Source organism: Marmota monax, unplaced genomic scaffold, assembly GCF_021218885.2.
Source record: "Marmota monax isolate L192 unplaced genomic scaffold, Marmota_monax_Labrador192_F-V1.1 WCK01_AAM20220418_F8-fsc00023, whole genome shotgun sequence".
Classification (NCBI taxonomy): Eukaryota; Metazoa; Chordata; class Mammalia; order Rodentia; family Sciuridae; genus Marmota; species Marmota monax.
The window spans coordinates 9,120,114-9,140,203 of NW_026692907.1; the positions used below are offsets into that span (position 1 = coordinate 9,120,114).

A 20,090-nucleotide genomic window follows, 5' to 3' on the forward strand; every position below is an offset into this window, starting at 1 on the left:
CAAGTATGGAATCCCCTAATCCGGACAGCAAAGGGTGACAGAAGAGTACCAGAAGGCTAGGTAGAGAAGGAGGGGTTGTGAAAGGCCACGTGGTCTGGAGCAGACAGCTAGGAGCATCCTTACCTCGCCAGCTTCCTATGGAGATGTGCTCCTTTTACTTATGGCGAACCCATTGAGGCATTCAGCCCACCAAACTAAAGGCTGATTGGTTAAGACATATTTAACCTCACAGGTGGACAGATTCACCAGAAGGAATTTGGCAGGAAACACTGTTGTTTATATCAAGGTGTTGTTATAAAAAAAAAAAAAAAAAAAACAGAACTCAAAAGGAGTCCCAGACCCCACTCATTTCTACTGGACTTCAAACACTTAACTAGAAGTTTTCTGGACGTTCCCTGAGCCATTCAGCAAGAGCTTATGGAAAACCTATCATGTTCTAAGCTGGGTGGGAAAAAAACAGGTCCTGAGGGTACTCTGGGCCTAAGGAACTAATGCATTAGCAATTTCCTCATGTGTGGACTAGACAAAACCTCCACCTTGCCTGCCTCACAGGTTTATGGTGAGGATCTCAGGGACAAGAGCAGATGTGCAAGCAAAGCTGTTCAACATGGAAAAATGATACAAACAGGAAGAGATTAATGTCATTACCCATGTAATTCTGAGTCCTAATACTTTAGGTCTGAAGTTAACCCAAATTCAGTTCTGCACCTTGACTCTTCTTCTTTAAAAGTTTTCTAGATTACTAGGCAATCCTTTCAAGTACTTAGCATAAAAGGACCTAGTCTCCATCTTTAAAAAATCACTGGGCATCTGATTCGGATGGCCTTTATTAATCCCCTTGTAACTAGGAAGAATGTGCCTAAAATGATGTCTGTTGAGTTGGCCTAAGACAAAAAGCATTGCCTTGTCCAGCCCAGAAACCATGTTAAACGTCAAATGCAATGATGAAAGGGAACAATTTTAGCCCAGAGATTTTATGCTTAGCATCCCTAGGATTGCTCAAATTCAAAAGGTGTTCAGCAGAGATTGGGAACCCTGAGCACTGTGTGCCAGATGGTGGACCCCACCAACAGGCTCAGGAAACACCACGCCCTTGGGGCTCTGCAGCTGCCACACACTTCCCGACCCTGGGAGCTTGCCAAGGGCCATCAGCACCCTCACCCAACACGCTCCTGCTACGAAGGTAGGCACTGGGAATCTGTTAAAGGATTGTGAGAGATTAGACCTGGCCCAAGCTTACCATCATTTTCAAGCTGGATCCTGCTGCCCACTGCCTGTAAGAATAGGGTTTTTTGTTTTTTAATTGTGTAAAGATTAAATACAAAATTACCATTTTTACACAAAACACAAAATTACCACTTTAACCTTTTATGAGGGCACAATTGAATGTTGCTAAGTACACTCACATTGCTTTCCAACCATTACCACCATTCATTTCTAAAACTTTTTCATGTGAAGCTCTGTACCCATTAAACAGTAACTCCTCATTCCCCCACCCCCAGGGTCTAGGAATCTCCCTCCATTCTACTTTCCGCCACTATGCATTCGACTAGTCTAGCTGCCTTATGTAAGCAGAATCACAAGGTTCATCCACATTGCAGTGTATGTCAGAATTCCCATTCTCACTGAGAATAAGTAATATTCCATTGCATTGATATGCCATGTTTTGTCAATCTGTCCACCTATTGATGGATATGTAAGTTGTATGCACCTTTTGGATATTTCAAAAAAAATGTTGCTATAAACATAAATGTGTAAATATCTGTTCAAGTCCCTGTTTTTGACACCGTAGGGTCTATAACTAGAAGTAAAACTGCTGGATCACATGGTAATTCTGTATTTAGTCTTTTGACAAACCACCACCCTGCCTTTCCCAGAAGTTACACACCACTGAACATGCCCACCAGCAATGCATGAGGAGTCCAGTGTCTCCACATCCTGACCAAAGCCTCTTATTTTTATGTGTGTATGTGCATAGGCACACATATGAATAGCCATCCCTAGTGAGTGTGAAGTGGTATCTCATCGTGGTTTGGATTTTCATTTCCCTAATGATTATTGATTGATCATCATTTCATGTGCTTATAGAGGATAGGCTTTGAACCAGGACTTTGCCTCTTCTCTAAACTTCTCCTCACTTGTGGCTACCTCTTCTAAATGGGCACACGTCTCTCTCGAATTCCTCCTCTAACTGCTATAACAACATACTTTTCCAAGTGTCACCTATCAGAGGCCCCACTGTCCTGGGATCAAATCATGGTTTTTTTCAGTCTGTTTCTCAGTGAGTTTGCAGGCTGTGAGCACACACAGACTAGAAGGAAGGGGAAGTTGGCTATGCCTGGGGCAGCCAACCACAGTTCTAAAAGTTGTCACCAAAAAAATCCAATGACGGGTCAGTGTGTTTTCAGAGAACCAAGAGTTATGTCATTTATCCATTCATTAAGAGAACTTTGAGTGTGTGCTTGTGAGGAGCACTGGTCTAGCTGCCTGAAGAGGAAGACAATGGCAATATCATCTCTTGGCCTTTGGAGGGCTTGGTCAATGGGGGTCAGATGAGCTCAGTCCAGAAGACCAAAGACCTGACTTTATATGTAGCTCTTTATTTGTTACCTCATTCTATTCTTATTATAATTAGGCCATAGTGACCCACATAAATAGTAATGTCCTAGGGCAATATAAATAGTGACTAAGAGTATGAGCTCTAAAGATGAAAAGCCCAAGATCCAAAAGCACTTCCTGTGTGAATAGACAAAGTTACTCAAACTCTTTTAGCCTCAGGTTTTGTCTTGTTTTTGTTTTGGGTGCAAGGGGCAGAGCACAGGGGCACTTAACCTCTGAGCCACATCCCCATCCCTTTTATTTTTTATTTTGAGACAGGGTCTCACTAAGTTGCTTAGGGTCTTGCTAAGTCGCTGAGGCTGGTTTTTTTGTTTTTTTTTTTTTTTTGGTTTGGTTTGTTTTTATTTTTTGTTGTTTTGTTTTGTTTTGTTTTTTTACAGTAATTGAAGAGAGCATTTATTTCATTACAGATACTTTCCTTTATTATTATTTTAGAAGAAATGCTATGCTATTACATAAACATTAAATATAGTATCTTTATAATTTGCATGATGTGTGGTTGAACCTATACTCTAAAATAAACCAGAGCCATAATTACATAACTTTCATAGTTAATACCTAATATTTTCACCAAATGCAACCATCTATTATTTTATCTGTAAATATGTTATTATATCAACACTTTTTAGTCTCTAATATATAGTGAATTCTTTTTTTGTTTATTCTAATCAGTTATACATGACAGTAGGAAGCTCTTTAATTCATTGTACACAAATGAAGCAGAATTTTTTGCTTCTCTGGTGGTACATGAAGTAGAGTCACACCATTTGTGCAACCATACGTGTACCTAGGGCAATGATGTCCCTCTCATTCCACCAACTTTCCTATCTCTTTGCCCCCTCCCCTTTGCTGCATTCAAAGTTCCTGAGGCTCATTTTGAACTTGCAATCCTCCTGCCTCAGTCTTCTTAAACACTGGGATTGCAAGTATGTGCCACTGAGTCTGGCTTCTAATAATTGTTAAAGGGTGTGAACTTATAAAGTACTTAGCATAGTGCCTGATGCATAGTAAAAACTCAAATGTGTTAGCTATCATCACCATTACTATTAGATTAATATATCGTTTCTTCGTTTATTTGAAATTTTTTCATTTTTTGGTTTTGGTTTGGTTTCTGATCAGGAAAGGATAAAAGGCTCATGTTGGATTGTTTGTTTTTTCCCCATGAGGTCTTTCTAAAATTAAAATGTCAAGGACTCCCACACCTCACCTGGAGAGCATCTGTAAACACTGTATTGGGCATCACCTGAATATGAGAATAATATGTCCCATAGTCAAAATTTTAAAAATAGAATTTTAGCAAAATCATTGCTTCTCCATTACACATAAACTGAAGAGCGATGTGACTTGATAATTTTTAAAAAACTTTTTCCCTCCAAGAATTTAATTTATCAAATTGAGAAAGAGTGTCACTAAAGACTACTTCTTACAAATAGTCTTGAGTGACTATAGTCAAAGCCCAACTTGAGAGGACATGGAATCCCCAGAAGTCAGTAAAAAGAAAAGCCTCAAGCCAGAAGGAGCTCTCAGACTTTGGAGGTCTGTTTTCCTTGGGGAACCTGTATGTCTGGGTGACATCAGGTTCCTAAGCACTTGTGCTTGGGTACAAACTTAGCATCTGAGACTTCAACTGAAATTGGTCCTGGGCAGCACAGCAGTGAAACATCTCTCTCCCTGGAGACAGGTGAGGACTTGCCAACCACCACTAAGGAATCTGGATCATAGAGAATGAGATTTTGGTTTCAATTCTAAGCTGTCCACACTTTATTTTTGGTTATAAAAGCATGCATTTCAGGAACTCAGTTCCCCCAGATGGTGACTTTTTTTTCCCTGGTGTTCCAAGGTCTATCCAAAAGACACACATAAAGAAGAAAGTTTGCTCCCAGAGTCTGCAATTATATTTGGCAGTTCTGGGGCAAATGAAGTTAAATAGAAAGGAAGCAAACCTTTTCACAGTGTTATCTTTGAGTAAGGCCACCTTGAAGTACTCCATTTCATTTGCATTGTCAGTGAGATTCCAAAGAGAGACAACATTCTCCTGCCTCCCAAATGAAGAGTGGCAGTACCTTGAGTTCAATCAACTAGAAGTCAGGAACACCAAGTGTCTCCACCTGTGAAACCGTCACATCCATCCTCACCACCTGCTCCAGGGGCTGGCACTCCTTCCTGAGAAGAGCTTGGGATCCAGGAGCAAAAGGTGTGATGCTCAGGATTAGGTTCCTACCACAGGGTAACATATGGAGAGGGAAGGAAAGTGTATAGATACGTATGTTTCTGTTTAAAAACTCTGTGTGCAAGGCTGACTTTTATCTTATTTTGCCTTTAAGCTAAACTGCATGGGTCACATTTAGAGCATATGTTGTTATCACTCGCCTTTTTTAGCTTAAGAAAATTGAGTGAATAACGGGTATTGTTTTCCTGTTCGCCGGGCTCAGGATGGTTGTGTGCATTTAGAAATCCCTTACTCAACACTCAAAGTAGTAGATTCTCTCATGATAATGTGGAAGGTGAGAGTCTTTAGTATGCGACTCCCCATTCTCTCATCCCCGGATATTAGGGATCCAGCTTGGGGTATTTTGAAATTGGCAGAGTATTACTTTACAAGAGAAAAATTCATTTCACTCTCCTTGATAAAAAAGAACAGACAATGCAAACATCGCCCTCTTGGATAGCCATATGCCTCTCACTAACAGCCCCTTAATTGGTCTACTGTGCTTTTCACTTCTTGCTTCTTCCCTATAATGAGCTTTCGCATTCGTGGTTGTAACGTTGTAGACTCTGGCCAAGGACACCAGCCTGTAAGAGTGTTAGGGAAGAATCTGCACTTCTGCAGAAGGTTCCTTTCTTAATTTGATTTTAATTAGAAACCAGGTGGTGCCCACCAAAAGGTTGGTGGTGTTCCTTGGGTGTAAGATGTGAAATGGGTTTAAGTAACACTGTATTAGTCATGAGGCAAAAATGGAGTAATGTTGACATGACTTGAAAGTAGCATTGTTGAGTAAATGAATATGTGAGAAGCACTTGCTAAACTAAATGAGTTTTGCAGTTGTATGCACATTTGTGTAATCCTGTTTATTGATGCCTGAAACAATTTGCAAAATAGAAACAAATCCACGAAGAAGAAATATGTTTGGAATTATTTGTTTATATGACAATTTAAAAAAAAAAAAAACACAGGAATCCAACTGCCACATTTCATGCACTAAATATACCATATGTGGAAGCTTCCCCTCAGAAAATGCGACAGCAACCTTTACTGTCTGAGGCAGAACAATACAGAACAACCGTATGGCTTTAACTTGCTTATACCCCTGCTTTAACATGAAAGTTGGTTTTGTAAATTTTTTAGTCTAGCAGATTATCAAGATACCTATATTATTGTTGTCTTTTAGGTTTATAAGCTGATAAAAAGATACCTAACTTCTCTTAATGCAATATGAGTAAAATTAATGACTCTAATAGAAAAATACATATTTGCATATTTCCTTTAAAAAGTCCATGGATTTTTAAGGAAAAAATTTTAAGGAGATACACACACACACAAAAAAAAACATATTCAAAAAAAATACAAGCTATTATTTACACACACACATACACACATACACTGGCCAAGTACAATTCTTAAGCACTTTATAAATATCAATCCATTTAGCTCTCATTACAATTCCTCAATGACTACCATTATTCCCAGTTGATAGATGAGGAGAGGGAGGCACAGAGAAAGAAGTTCAGTAATTTGTTCAGTCACACAGCTGGTAGGTAAGGGAGCCCGGGTTCAAAGTCAGGCAGTCTAGCCCAACATTCATGCTTTAACCACATTTGCCTCTCCACAGAGCTGAGACTCCACACAGAAGGATGTTTTTCTTCTTATGCACTCTCAGGTTCCTGCTTTAATTTGTCATCTAGACAGCAGCATTTTATTTTTGGAGCTCAGATGCTAGCCACGGTCTGCCTCTGCTCCTACTGGCTGTCCCTGAACCCCTGGGATGCTCCCTCTCATACCCATGTCTCTGGGCCTCTGCTTCTGGGGAGCAACACTTGTTGCTGTCTGACTCAGTTAGGAAGGACAAGGAGCCTTAGCACTGCCAGCTGCAGTTCCAGACTGGATCACTTCTCCAGATTTGAGGTTAATCAACTGCAAATTCCATTAGCTTCATACAGAGTGAAAATAAAGAACAGACGGCTTCGTGTGGGAGTCTGAAGTCAGGTGCAGCTCCTCCAGGCTGGTGGGCAGGTACCTGTTTTTCTTTCCCCTGCCTCCAAGGAACAGGGCCTTTGATAGGGAAGTAGATCAAAGAAGAATTATTCCAGAAAGGCCTCTGCTGCTGGAAAAGCTCTTAGAGTACACCCCCACCTACACCATAGATTCTTTTTTTTTTTTTTCCTGGAAGATGTAGAATTGGAAACCCCTGTTCCTTATGTTTTGGCCACTGTGAGAGTGTTTCCTAGGTGCGCTGTGGTATGCAGCTGTGTTTGTGTAAAGTGCTAACAACTAGTTTCTCTGCCCACTGGATGATGGTGAAGACTGGGGTTCAAAAAGGCTGCTCTGGCTTTCAGGTGGTCCTTACTTGAGCCTGTGGGCTTCTTTTCATAGGTCCTGGTGTAGAATGGCTTTAAAATACGAAATAAAAGCCACTTTCCAAAGATCGCTGATGTTTTTCAAAGAAGAACAAAAGTGAACTTGCTAAGACATATTCAAATACAAGCTGTTAGTTTCTCATTAATCTAAGTTGCCCAAACAAAAGCTCTGCTGGTAGAAAGAAAGACGTATTATATAGCAGTGTCGAGGATGCTAGCAATTTTCTTAAAAATGCACAGTTCCATTGGTCTCCTTATGGGAAGCTTCCCCCTGATCAGGTGAGAGTTCAATTTCCGTTTGACTTTTTAAATGCCATATGGTCATTATCTAAACCCTTTTCACTTTCCTTGAATCCCTGCCCCATACCACTGGCTGGGTTACTGTTTTGCTTTTCTTATTTCCCCTTGTTTAATTGCTTATCTCTTCTTACCCCCAGATTAAGAAAAATATTGTCACTGTTAAAAATGGAAGGAAAATGCAATAACTCCATTGGTGGGAACTTATAAGCTAACCAACCCCAATCACAAACAGTCCCTTTCTAATCATAGTTTGTGGTGGAATGAAAGATGCAATTGTCTGGAAGGGATGAATATGGGATCCATGCTGGCTCGGGGGTCAGAGGTCATTGCATGCAAAGGTCCCTTTCTCTCTGGCACGGCTCCCTTTGTATAGCATAGTTTGGCAGCTATCTCCTTGCACTTCGGCTACCTGCCAGTGCAGCTGGTACTGTGTCTGGTGCAGACAACAAAGCGTCACTCAGCAACCAGCAGCTCTGCATGGGGCCGCTTTTCTCAGATGACAAAGAAAGATGGGCTATACATTCTACCATCGCTGCCCATTAAAAGGACTCTTAAATTGCATTGCTACAAGTTATTGTTAATTATGTAGTAGTCACTGGAGCTGTAGGAGCTTTCCGGGGAGGACACTGCTGCTATATGCTGGGAGAGGCAAGTGGGGGAGGGTGAGATGTTGAGAGAAGGGGTCGGGTATGAAGCAGGGACTAGTGGTGGAGGGGAAGCTCATCTGCAACGTAAATCCCAAGTGGCATGAATAGGGTGAGCCCTTGCTTCTGAGGATGGGCTCTGAAGGTTGGTAATGTGACTGAGGAAGAAGGAATCAGTCGGCTGAAAGAATATGATATATGCAGTTTGGAAATTGTCCTGCCCACCCTCCATTCAAAAAGCAGCGCCAGAGGTTTCCAGCATTTTTATTTTTTTAAGAATAATTTTAAGCAATTTATCACTTGGCTGTAATGCATTCGCTCTGGGCTGAAATCAATAAGTCCTGCAATGTGGAGATAAGGCCTGTTTGAAGGTTGAGGAAAGAGGACCAGAGGTTGCCTATTGTCAAATAGCCAGAAAATTAAAATTAAGGAGATGTGTTTACCCCATGCGGCCAGCTGGGGTAGGAATACAGCTCAATGGGTGTTACTCCCGTGTTTCAAGGGAGCACTCTTTGAGATGTTTTTACTGCAAGGGTCCAGGTCCATCTACTGACATTAGAAAAAAAAAAAATTAGTATATCCACGTGCCCCCAAACAGGGGAAGCCTCTGCACTACTTCTGTCCAATTCCTTTGTACTGTTTTGAGTCGCTATTTGTTTTCTCATTCACTGTCCCTCTAATGACTCCTAAGGCAGTGACTCAGGTTTTCAGGTCTGGTAATTCATTTGTGTGTCCCTCAACAAAGAATAAAAACACACACGGTTTCCAAAAAAGGGGTTGGTTGTGGGGCTTTATCAGTCTTCTTTGGCTGATTTTGAGGGTTTTGGCCATTGAAAGGAGATGACGCTGCTCGCGAAATGTCTGGCAAGTTTTTCATGATATGTACCAAACTCCAGCAGGGAGAGGATCCCAATTCGGTGTTATTTCATCGCAACGACACAGCAGCGCTACGTTTTGCTCCTCCCCATCCCCCATGCTCCCCCCCCCATGCTGCACCCCCTCCGTCCCACACCCCAACCCCTCCTGCCAATCCTCTCCAGATTAAAAGAAAATCCAAGGGGACAGGGTACAAGGGGGGCAGATGAAAGTCCACAGTCTTTAGTTTCTATCTTTCCTTCTCGTGTCTAATTTTCGCTTCTTGGTTGCTCTGATCTCAACTATTTGCAATAGTTATATATAATTTAACATTATACAAAAGTATTGTCATATCAAACATAGTGAAATGGATTCCAAAAACACCATCTGGTATTTGGGGATGCACTGTGAGTTGGGAACGTGAGAAGAGATATTCTTTGCCACTTTGCTTGGGACCCAGCCATTAGCAGTGTAATTGCCAAGAAAAGGTGACAGGCTCCAGGCTTAAAACAAGTGGGTTCCTCCCCCTGTGCCTATTAACTCTTGTGAGTCCTAAACCACATTTAAAAAGACTCTGAGGACAGAGCAATTTAGAACAAAAAGGTGGGGGGAGAGAAGGAAACGAAAGAAAAAGGGCTGCAGAATGTAATGAAAAATAGCAAAAAAATAAATAAAATAAAATATCCACCATGCCGCTGTTGTGGTTTGATTAAGAAAAACAGAATAAGAGGAAATAAAGTGAGTCAGAGACAGGAGGGGGAGGACAGGGGATCAGGTTAATTGTGCTTTAAAGTTATGGGGGTTTTCAGTGGATTTGCATGATGAGAGTTTTAGTCCAAAGCCTGTTTCAAAATCCTCATTAGTTTCCTCTAATCCACCTAAAATTATGAAGGCCTAGATCGTGAAGGTCAACTGGGACGCTCGAACCTACTTAATTTCACAGAGGTTGTAACCACTTCTCTATACGGAAAGAGAGTTAATAACTTCGAATTGTCTTCTGAATCTGCAGGTTGGGAGACCGCAGTATGGGAGAAACAAAGAGATGCGGACTACATTCTTTTATAGAACTGTTCCTTGCATAACCATTTTGAGATGAGAACAGTTGGGGTGTGTTTTTGTTGTTGTTTTTTGGTTTTGGGTTTTTCTTTTTTTTTTTTTTAATGTAAAAGTAAAATAAATAATTAAATGAGAACCCCCTCCTCTGTATCAAGGAAAGGGAGTCATCCTACTGGCCAAAATCTGAGAGAGGACTTCTTAGCAGGAGATAAAAATAAGGAAACAGCAGGAGGAGGAAAAAAAAAAAAATAGAGCAAAGCCGTCACAGCTCTGTTAGATCTGGCATTCACAACCAGGGTCCGTGTCTGTTTCAAACTACAAAAATAGTTTACGAGGGTCACAGTCATTTTTTTTTTCCTTCCACTCAGCGTGTCAGAAGTTGGGATGTGCGACCCAGAACTGCCATTCCATTACACGGAATAAAATGATATCTGGTGGGAGGATCGCGCCTGCCAAAGAAGACACCGTGAAAGCGAACCCTCTCAGTCTAGCTCCTGTTTTTAAATATTTATATCTCTGGCAGACTTTTTTGGGGTAGAGGAAACTGAAAGCTCTTTTGCTATCTGTCATTTCACCCAGGCAGGGGAGAATCACGACTTGATTTTCCTCGAGTTTGGCACTGGGAGCAGGCAAGGGCGTTTCTTTGGGGGGCGGTGAATTTCTCTTTGTGGAAAAATGGCCTGGACCAAGGATTTTTTTTTTTTTTTTTTTTTTACAAGAGCCAACAGCCTCTTTCCATACAGACTTTGGGGCAGGGCCAAGTTCCCATTAGCACTGCTGTTACACCTTGGGTCTGCCTTGCAGCCTGCCCAGGCCGGCTGTGGTTGGCCTATTAGGAAACCTGCCTGGGGAAACCGCCACCAACCTGGGGTGCTGGGAAGTGGGTAGTGCTAGAAACTGGGCCATCGGGCTTGCCAGCGCGCCTCCAGCACAAATTCTTTTGGTGATCCTCGGTTTTCTTCTTCCCACCCCAACCCGGATTTCCTTACCAAAGTCAACTGACAGCTGCTGCCTCTTCAGCCTCACCTCTTCAGCCTCACCTCTACCCGCTTCTTAGTTCAGGGCCTAGAACCCTGCATGAACCTTCTAACACTGTGGGGACACACCTAGCAGTGGTTGAGAGCTTGGGTTTTAGAATCAGATAGTCCTGCATTCTTCAGTCTTAGACTCCTAGTTCGGTGACCCAGGGTGAGTTATGCAGCCTCGGCAACAAAATAACAAAATAGAACAGCCGTTCATTGTTTTTTTTCTTTTATTTATTTGGTACTGGAGATGGAGTCCAGGGGCCCTTTACCACTGAGCTACATCTTCAGCCCTTTTTATTTATTTGTTTATTTATTTTTGAGGCAAGGTCTCGCTACGTTGCTGAGGCTGGCCTTAAACTTGCATTCTCCTGCCTCAGCCTCCTGAGTCCCTGGGATAACAGGCATGGAAACCCAGAGGAGAGTAGCTCATTTCTAACAAAAATGTGGTGTAGTCTAAGTGAGATGGTTTGTAAAGAGTCTAAGACTACTCATCTGGTAATCACTCAGTATACTAGGGTTATTGTTATCACAGTCAACAAATGCATATGGTTGCATCCAAAAGGCTTTTAAAGCATCCTTTTCTGTACCAAGTACTGAACTAAGAGCTAAGGAAGCAGAGATCTGACACAGAACTGGCCCTCAGGGAGTTCTCCATTGGCAGATACTGATTCAACAACCACAAAATAGCTGCAACGTTCTTCCTCCACTCACATGCCTTTTAATTTCCAATTTTTATAAGATTTTCTACAGCATCATTTGGCAATCACAGTAACAACAACAATTGTAAAGTAATGACAGTTTATTCAAACTTTCCATGAGCTAGGCCCTGTAATAATGCCTTCACAACTATTATCTCATTTTATTCTTCAAGTATGCTTTTAAGCATGATTACAAAACTAATCTGGAAAGGCTGTTGGAGACCCTAAGTAGCCTGCACAGGAATACGCAGCTAGGAGTGTGTCCGAATCAATGAAAGACAGGAATCCCTTCCTTTTGTTCTCTCCATCCAAGACTCTAGGATTTTACTCCAATTCTGACAGCGACTAAGAGTCACTATAAGCTATTTCAGAAGAGACAGAATGAGCTATAACATCACAAAAATTAGTCTTTCACCTAATTTTTTTTTTCAAAACTGACTATGTGGTTTGGATGCTCTGATAGACATAAAATTCAACACAAATTCTTCCTTCAATGAGAAAATCTACAAGAATAAAGAAAGCCTGTTTATAAGTAGCCACGGGGGGGGGGAGTGGGGGGGAGTAACATATCACATTAGGGAATATCAGGAGATGGTATTTCTGACCTCCATTCCCCCCCACCCCCGCCCCGCTAGAACGGTGCCAGAAGAGACCATCAAGGAAGGGCTTGAAGTGCAAATGATAATGTGTGCAGAAATGATGAGGTGGAGAGAAACATATGAGCAGAGGCTTACAGGTAGGAGTGGGTCAGGTGTGTGCTGATCAGAGTTCAAAGTTCTTGCAACAGACCCAAAGAAAGCTAATGAGCACACAAACTTGGAGATTGGAAGGACTGGAAGAAGATGTTAGAGGCAGTGGTACCTTGCCAAATTTTATGCACAAATTTGTTGCTTAATAAATATTCCTTGATGAGGACAACATATGCTGTTACTTAATAAATATTACTGATGAGGAAGGCATGTGCTGAGCTGATGAAAAAAAATTACCCAATGCTCAGTCTTTTTATGGGCTCCCAAGGAATCCAACAGTTATTAAGCAAATACCCTGCACCTCTGCACTAGACTCGGCACAGAAAATACAAAAATGAGCAAGACATAGCCTGTTCTGTCAATCTAAAAAACAAGCAATTAGAGATTCTCCAAAGAATAACGATATTTATTTTGGATCAGCAGAGCATTACAGCGGGAATACACACATCAGAGTAAACTATGGGTATATTCAAAGAGGTTGGGGCCAGGGGAAGTTTTTAAAGGCCAAAATGAGGAGGATTACATCAGCTATTTTGAAACAATAATCCTCAGCCACAATGATTAATTACAATAGTGGCGTCAATGGAGGTTGAACAGACAGTTGCTGGGCAGATGTCCTTGTAGAAGTACTTTTTATATAAGGTTGCTGTGGCCTCTCTGCAAGCTTGTGGTTTGGCAGTCTTTTGTGATAGTTACTATCAGGCAATCATGTGTGAGAACCTTTCCTTCATAACCTCCTGGCTTAATTTACTTTTTTTGTGTGTGAGGGTTGACATAAGCAACTCCATTTTGATTCTGTCTACTTTCACATTTCTTTCACAGTTCCTTTGAGAAGTTCACAATCCAGGGACAGAGGCAATCATGTGAAGTAATAATTGTAAAATAGAGTAGCAGGACAGTTCAAAATTATGATTCAAAGGGCCCGCGAGCCTAGGCAGTGAAGTTCATAACACTGAGAGAAAACAGCACAGTAAGCTCCAGGTTAGAGTTGAGGACTGAAATTCATACTCCTCCCTTACGTCAAAGCACTTCGTGAATCTACAAAGCTCTGTGAAAATGTTACTTGTCACTTCCCTGTTATTTTTCACAGCCACAACTTCAAGGCTGTCAACCCAAGGGGAAACAAGAGCTTTATTTTTTAGAGTGGGATGAACATTTTAAATATGATCTGATCCGCTTGTTTTCAGATATTGTGGAATAATATGTGTGCTCCTAATTTATTGATAATTTTTTAAAGAAATTTTTTTTAATATTTATTTAGTTGTAGATAAACACACAGTATCTTTATTTATTTTTATGAGGATTGAACCCAGGGCCTCACATATGCAAGGCAAGCGCTTTACCACTGAGCTTTTTTTTTTTTAGAATTTTAAATTGATAATGTTTACTTTTTCAAGTTCAACCATAAAGAGAAATTAGTTAATTCTGATTAACTCCAACATTGGGTGTTGGAATTGTGGATCATATTCGCCAACAGATCAGCCTCAGTATTGTCTTTATTTCAGCACTTTGTTTTGAATGCCCTGCCTCATGCAAATTGATTGCACTGATAAGTAGTGAAAGTGGTAACATCTGTAGGCTTTTTGTTTGTTTTTTGTTAACAGCTTGACTTATAATCTCAAGATACTCTTCATTTATTGGGGCCAGAAGCTCAGAGGCAGGGGAATGAGACATTTCCCTTTCAAAGTTGAACCTGTAATGATACTTATGATGGCTCTATTTCTTGTTATATATTACACTCGGACATTAGGAGACCCAAATTTGCACTAATTTGTCTATAGGAACAATTTGTGGGGATCAGACTTCATGAGTAGCAGGAAAATGAATTTGATTATTAAAGTGTCACAGAAGAACTGGTCAAGCAACCTATGGGCTATTTGCCTGATGTTTACTGGGATATCTGTAACTCACTCATAAAATTTTAGGTTAAATGTTGGAATTCTAGAATGACCACACTGCAGGACTACAATCTTCCTAATCAATGACATATTGCAGGAACTTAGAAGATATATGCAGACATATTGTTATTTTTTTTAACATCAAAGGGATTTTACGGGGCATAGGATTGTTGGCCCTTTCTTATTTTCTCTATTAAAAATATGATGAAAATTATTTTTAATTAAATATATTGACAGAGATTGTTGAAGTTATTTTCTGAGCTCATACAAAATTTATTAGCTTAACAGTTTGAACAATTAATTATGTTGATGGTCTCTAATATAAATATTATATATGTATACTGTACATATACATGCATATATATATATATATATATGTTATGTATACACATATATCTACACACACACATAAACTTAAGAATACTCTTTAAGGGAAATGTGAAAATCAGACATAAGGAACGCAAAACTTACACTAACATTAAAATATGGATTTTTATTTCAATTTACAAAACAGTTAAAATATGTTATAAAGTGAAATTCACATCTACATCTTCTACAACAACAACAACAACAAAAAGCACTGTTCTACTCCTAGACTTTTGAAATTGATCATGTTTAAGCTTCTTTTAAGTGGTCCACAAACACTTTTTATTAATGAAATATTTCTTTAAATGTGTGTTAAATATTGGTTTTCCCATTTGCTGTCATGATCCACATTTTATCTTACTACTAAATGGTTTCTAAAACTTAAAAAAAAAGGTGAATTGGCTTAAAGTAAAATATTGAGTAACACAGGTGAATATTGAAAAAAAAAAAAAAAAACTATGGGGATAATAGATGCAAGACAGAAGTTCAGCAAACTTGTTTAACACATTGCGCTTGTCAATCCCAGCGAGAAACTGGATAGCCCAAAAGTATTATTTGTTGGTGAGTGAAGTCTTGTCTGCATAGACCCTCATTCCCAGGCCAGGGATGCTCTTTTTCTCATGCTGTAAAAGCAAGACAACCCTGTCTGCTCCAAGCTCTAATGGCCTTGTCACCTACCACCTGTGGCAAGCCAAAAAAGACTGAGTCTTTATTGACAGTCGGAGATAAGTCAAGGCCAAATATCTGTAAGTACAACTTTTTAGGACTTTCTGGAGCATCTCTGGATACTTTTAATGGCTAAGTATGGAAAACATGATATAGAGGCTTAACATGTACTATAAAAGCCTACTTCAGCTCTCCCTACAAAGAGGACAGCTGTCTCCTACTCGGTGTTAAGGCCACCCACAGACCTCTTGTGGTGAAGCCCAAGATTGTCAAAAAGAGGACCAAAAAGTTTGTCCAGCACCCATCAGTCTGATATGTCAAATCTCAGCATAACTAGCAGAAACTCAGAGCTATTGGCAATAGGGTGCAGACAGGAGTCCAGGGCCAGATCTTGATGCCCAGCGTTGGTTACGGAAGCAACAAGAAAAGGAAACATATGCTGTCCAGTGGCTTCCGGAAGTTTCTGGCCTACAACATCAAGGAGCTGGAACTCCTGTTGTTGTGTAACAAATCTTACTGTGCTCAGATTGCTTATGATCTTCCCTACAATAACTGCCAAGCCATCATTGAAAGAGCAGCTCAGCTGGCCCCTCAGTCACCAATCCCAATGTCAGGCTGCTCAGCAAAGAATCATTTTCTTTGTAGAAGAAATTCTACAAATTCTCATTGTAGAAGGCTCATGTTCACATTTCATTTGTGTTTAAATAAAACCATAGAAACTGTCAAAAAGGCAGAGGAGGCCATATTGAATTTTATTTAAAAATTCAACTATAGCATTGTCGTGGTTTGACCCAGCAACTCACCCAGTTCCTACATTCTGCCTTCCTTGGAATCTTAAAGCAAGAGTCTTCCTGCATTACTTCCCTATTCATCTCCAGCAAAAAGTTTTAGCATTCCCAGCAGAGAACCTAAGAGTCATTCTGTTTGGGTCCATGTAGTTCCTATGTTGCATTCTTAAACCAAAACTGTGACCACAGGATGGAAGACACTTCTTGAAGTAACCAACTCATGTGTTCCATATGCGATCTGGAACCACTGAGGCTCCAAAAGGCAAGCAGAGGCCGTTGGGATCAGAGATCAGTGGGAATGAAGACTGATGTGAAGACAGAGCAGTAATGCCACTGTAATGGAAAGTCTTTGGATTTCATTTGGAAAAGATTTTAAATGCTTTCAAAGATATGTCATGGTCTTCAGTGATATTTATGAAATAGTCATATGCTAGGTATAAAAGTGGTATACCTCCAGCTACCTCAAGTATGCAGGGCCAGTGTTTACAAGGATATCTGCATCAATTTCCTGCCTTCCAGGCTGGACCTATGCCTCACAGAAGGACTCGCTGATTGGTGGTTTCATAAAATGGGAAGCTTGTAGTACAAAGATAATCCAGTAGCTGGAAGCCAAAACAAGAAAGAAAGTAAACCCTAGTTTTGCTATTTGGAGTTGAGATAGGAAGTACAGGGGAGTTAAATGGCTCTGAGAGGCAAATGGGCTGTTTTCTAAGGAAGTCCTGGCTCCCCTTCTAGTCCTGCCCCTCCCCCACCGGCCCCACCTTTTATAGGTCTCCCAAATACGTACACAGTGTAACTCCTGGCCATCCCTAAAAAGAAATCTGCCACAAGGACAATCTCTCCATTGTGCAAAGTTTTGACCTTGGAAGTGAGGATACATTTTCTTTTAATTTTTTTAGTTGTAGATGGAGACACAATACCTTTATTTTGTTTATTTATTTTTATATGGTGCTGAGGATCGAACCCAGTGCCTCACACATGCTAGGCAAGCGCTCTACCACTGAGCCACAACCCCAGCCCAAGGATATATTTTAATAGCAATCAGGAAGGGGTACAGTTCCCATGCAGGTGAATTTCATCCAGTCCTTGGTAGATAGGATTAGGGAAATCACTGCATCTTTTCCTGACAATGTAAATGTCAGAGGATGCTTTCTTCTTTTATAATCGGAAGATTAGGATATTTAACTAAAATGTATGAAACTGGAGGCAGTCATCCGAATTATTTTATCCACCCTCATATCAAACTCATAAGGTATATATTTTACCCCATTCCACAGTTAAATAAATAGAGGCTCAAAGAAATAGGAGCATCATTCCCTATCATGTGGACAACATGCTGGCTCATGACCCCCAACCTGTGCCTTTTTTCTCAGAGTTCAGTCTCTGTCAAATGAGGCCCCGGGTTCCAGAAATGACTCCCAGGTCCCTGCAGCCTCCTGGGCTTCAGCATGCTTCTGTTGAGCCCTCCTCTTCCGTCTGTGAGGTCCAAATTCTGGGCAGATGTCTCTCACCATATGCTGGGGGTGATTTAACAAGGCCAAATGGGCAGCCCCGTGGTTAGAGGCACTCTCGGTTACATCTACAGCACAGTTGCTGCCGCCTGCCTGGCCTGTCCCAGCGCTAGCCCGCTCCTTCTTGGAGACAGCAGCCTGCAATTGCAGATGCCAAGCAGCCGAAGATATTTTTAAAGCTACAGCATCTGGCTCCTTGGCAGCCTCCACCCGCTGGTGGGCCGGGTGTTTCAGAGTTGCCTCTGGGCACTTCACATGGTTTGGCATCTGATCCATTGTCTAGGCTGCCTTTTAGAGCTAAGCTGTTTTTGTTGGGGGTGGGGTAAGGGGGTGCTCCTTGAAACCCACTTTTGGTTTTGACCTGGGTCTCCCCTTTCGGTGACATCAATATGTCTCTGGATCTTTTGTGGCTTTTTTTTTTAAACTTCCCTTAAAAAAAAAAAAAAAAGAGTGTTGAAAGAATGAAAGAAAGAACATTTCCCCTCTGCCAGAGTGGGTTTGAATAGAAATTGCTCGGTAGCTGTGCAGCTGCCCAAATCTTGCCCACCCTGTCCACATTCTGACTGGCTCAGAATGCAGTTTTCTTGGCATCCAAACTTCCCTCCGGCTTGACTATTCCTCAGATGTCTCCCTGGGGAGGCGAGGGATTTCTTTTTTCTTCCCTTCTTTTCTTTTTCTTTCTTTCCTTTTTTTTTTTTTTTTTTCTGTTTTCACAAAAGATTCTGAGCCTTCCTGTCTACATCCAAATAGCCATTTAAAAAAAATTGAAGAAGAAAGAAAAAGACAATGACACTTAATTCCCCTTGGCAGACTGTATTAAGTTTTTTCTTTTTCTTAGAAAGGTACAGTTTAGGGAACACCCGCTCCCCAGCCCGGAAACTCAGGCTTGGGGACTTGGCCCTGTTTCAGAACACCAGTCTGAAGATGACTTCCAGCTAGGATTTCAGGCCTGGTGACAAGAAAATTATCTTAGTTGGGGCAACAGGCTCCTGCGCTGCAAGGCTGGGTGAGGTACCCATGCCTTGGCACAAACACAGGTTGATCTTTTCTCTGGTCAACCTAGGCACTGGCTACCAGAGCATGCTGGAGGGCAGGAATGATCCCCACACCTGCCAATCTGGCCAGAGGGTTGTATTTTTAAGTAACAAGCATCATTGGACATGGTTGTTTCCTTGTTTAGTTTAGTTATACTGATACAAAACCCAAAACATCATTACTGTTACCCCCCTGTTCAGAACAAGGATCTGGAGCAAATGTGGATAGCTGGAGACACTTATAGTCAGTGGGGAGACACTGGGGTTCTCACCAGAGGAGTAAGAAGGGAAATTGCTAACGCTGAACACTTACTCTAGGCACCTCTAAGCATGTCATGCATACTAGCCCAGCTAATTCTCCCTACAGCCCTACAAATGGATATTACTATTCTCTCTTTGCTGATGAGGGCACCAAGAGGTGAAATAACTTACCCAAGGTCACCCAGCTAATATGTGATGGAACAAGAATTTAAACCCAAATGCTCTTTCCCCAGAACCTGTCATCTTGACCAAAGAATAAAAACTGATATAAGTGAAAGTTGACTAATTAAAATCATTTTCACTTTGGTTGAGAAGGTCCCTCTTTCTTCTAACTTCAAACTGACTCATAGGAAGGAGCTTGATATATAGGAAAGGTATTTGAGCAAAGACACCACCTAAGTACAGACGCTTCAGAATTTTGAGTGGCTGCAAAAAAAAAAAAAAAATACTATTAAAGCAGAAGGTACTTAAATGTCTGAATTCATTCAAAATAATTACTGAGCACCTTCTCCATGACATTATTTTGAGTGCTAAGGATAGAGCAATAAGGAAGGGGATAGGGTGTGGCAGGTAAGGGAAAGCTCTCGGTTTTAGGGTGGTCAGGTGAGTTGAGTCTGAAAAGATGGCATTTGGGTAGGATGCTGAGGGAGGTAAGTGATGAGCCATGTGAGCATCTGGGGAGAGGTTAGGGAACAGGAAGTGCAAAAGCCTGAGCTGAAGCACACCTGGGTACTTGAGGAATATCAGGGAAGCCTGAGATACTAAAACAATGAGCGGGGGAAGAGTTAGTAAGAGATGCAGTCAGCGTGGCAAGGGAGATGGGAGAGATTTTACCACAATCTGTTCATGTAAGTGTCATTTAATGAGACATTCCCAGCATGCTCAGATAAAGGAACAAAATACAAATGATGGCATTCTCTAAGAGCCAAGGACCTTACAAGCCCAGAGGTCATGACTTTGACCCCTTACCTTGACTTGCTTGGCTCTCCAAGCTTCAGGATTTGCTTTTGCAAAATAATACTAGGACTACAGGACTTGAATCTTG

At 41.1% G+C, this 20,090-nt stretch overlaps 1 pseudogene; it reads left to right on the top strand.

Annotated features, from left to right (window-relative positions):
* Positions 1–1,053: 1,053 nt before the first annotated feature.
* On the top strand, positions 1,054–16,096 carry LOC124096871 (large ribosomal subunit protein eL32-like; annotated as a pseudogene).
* Positions 16,097–20,090: the final 3,994 nt, after the last annotated feature.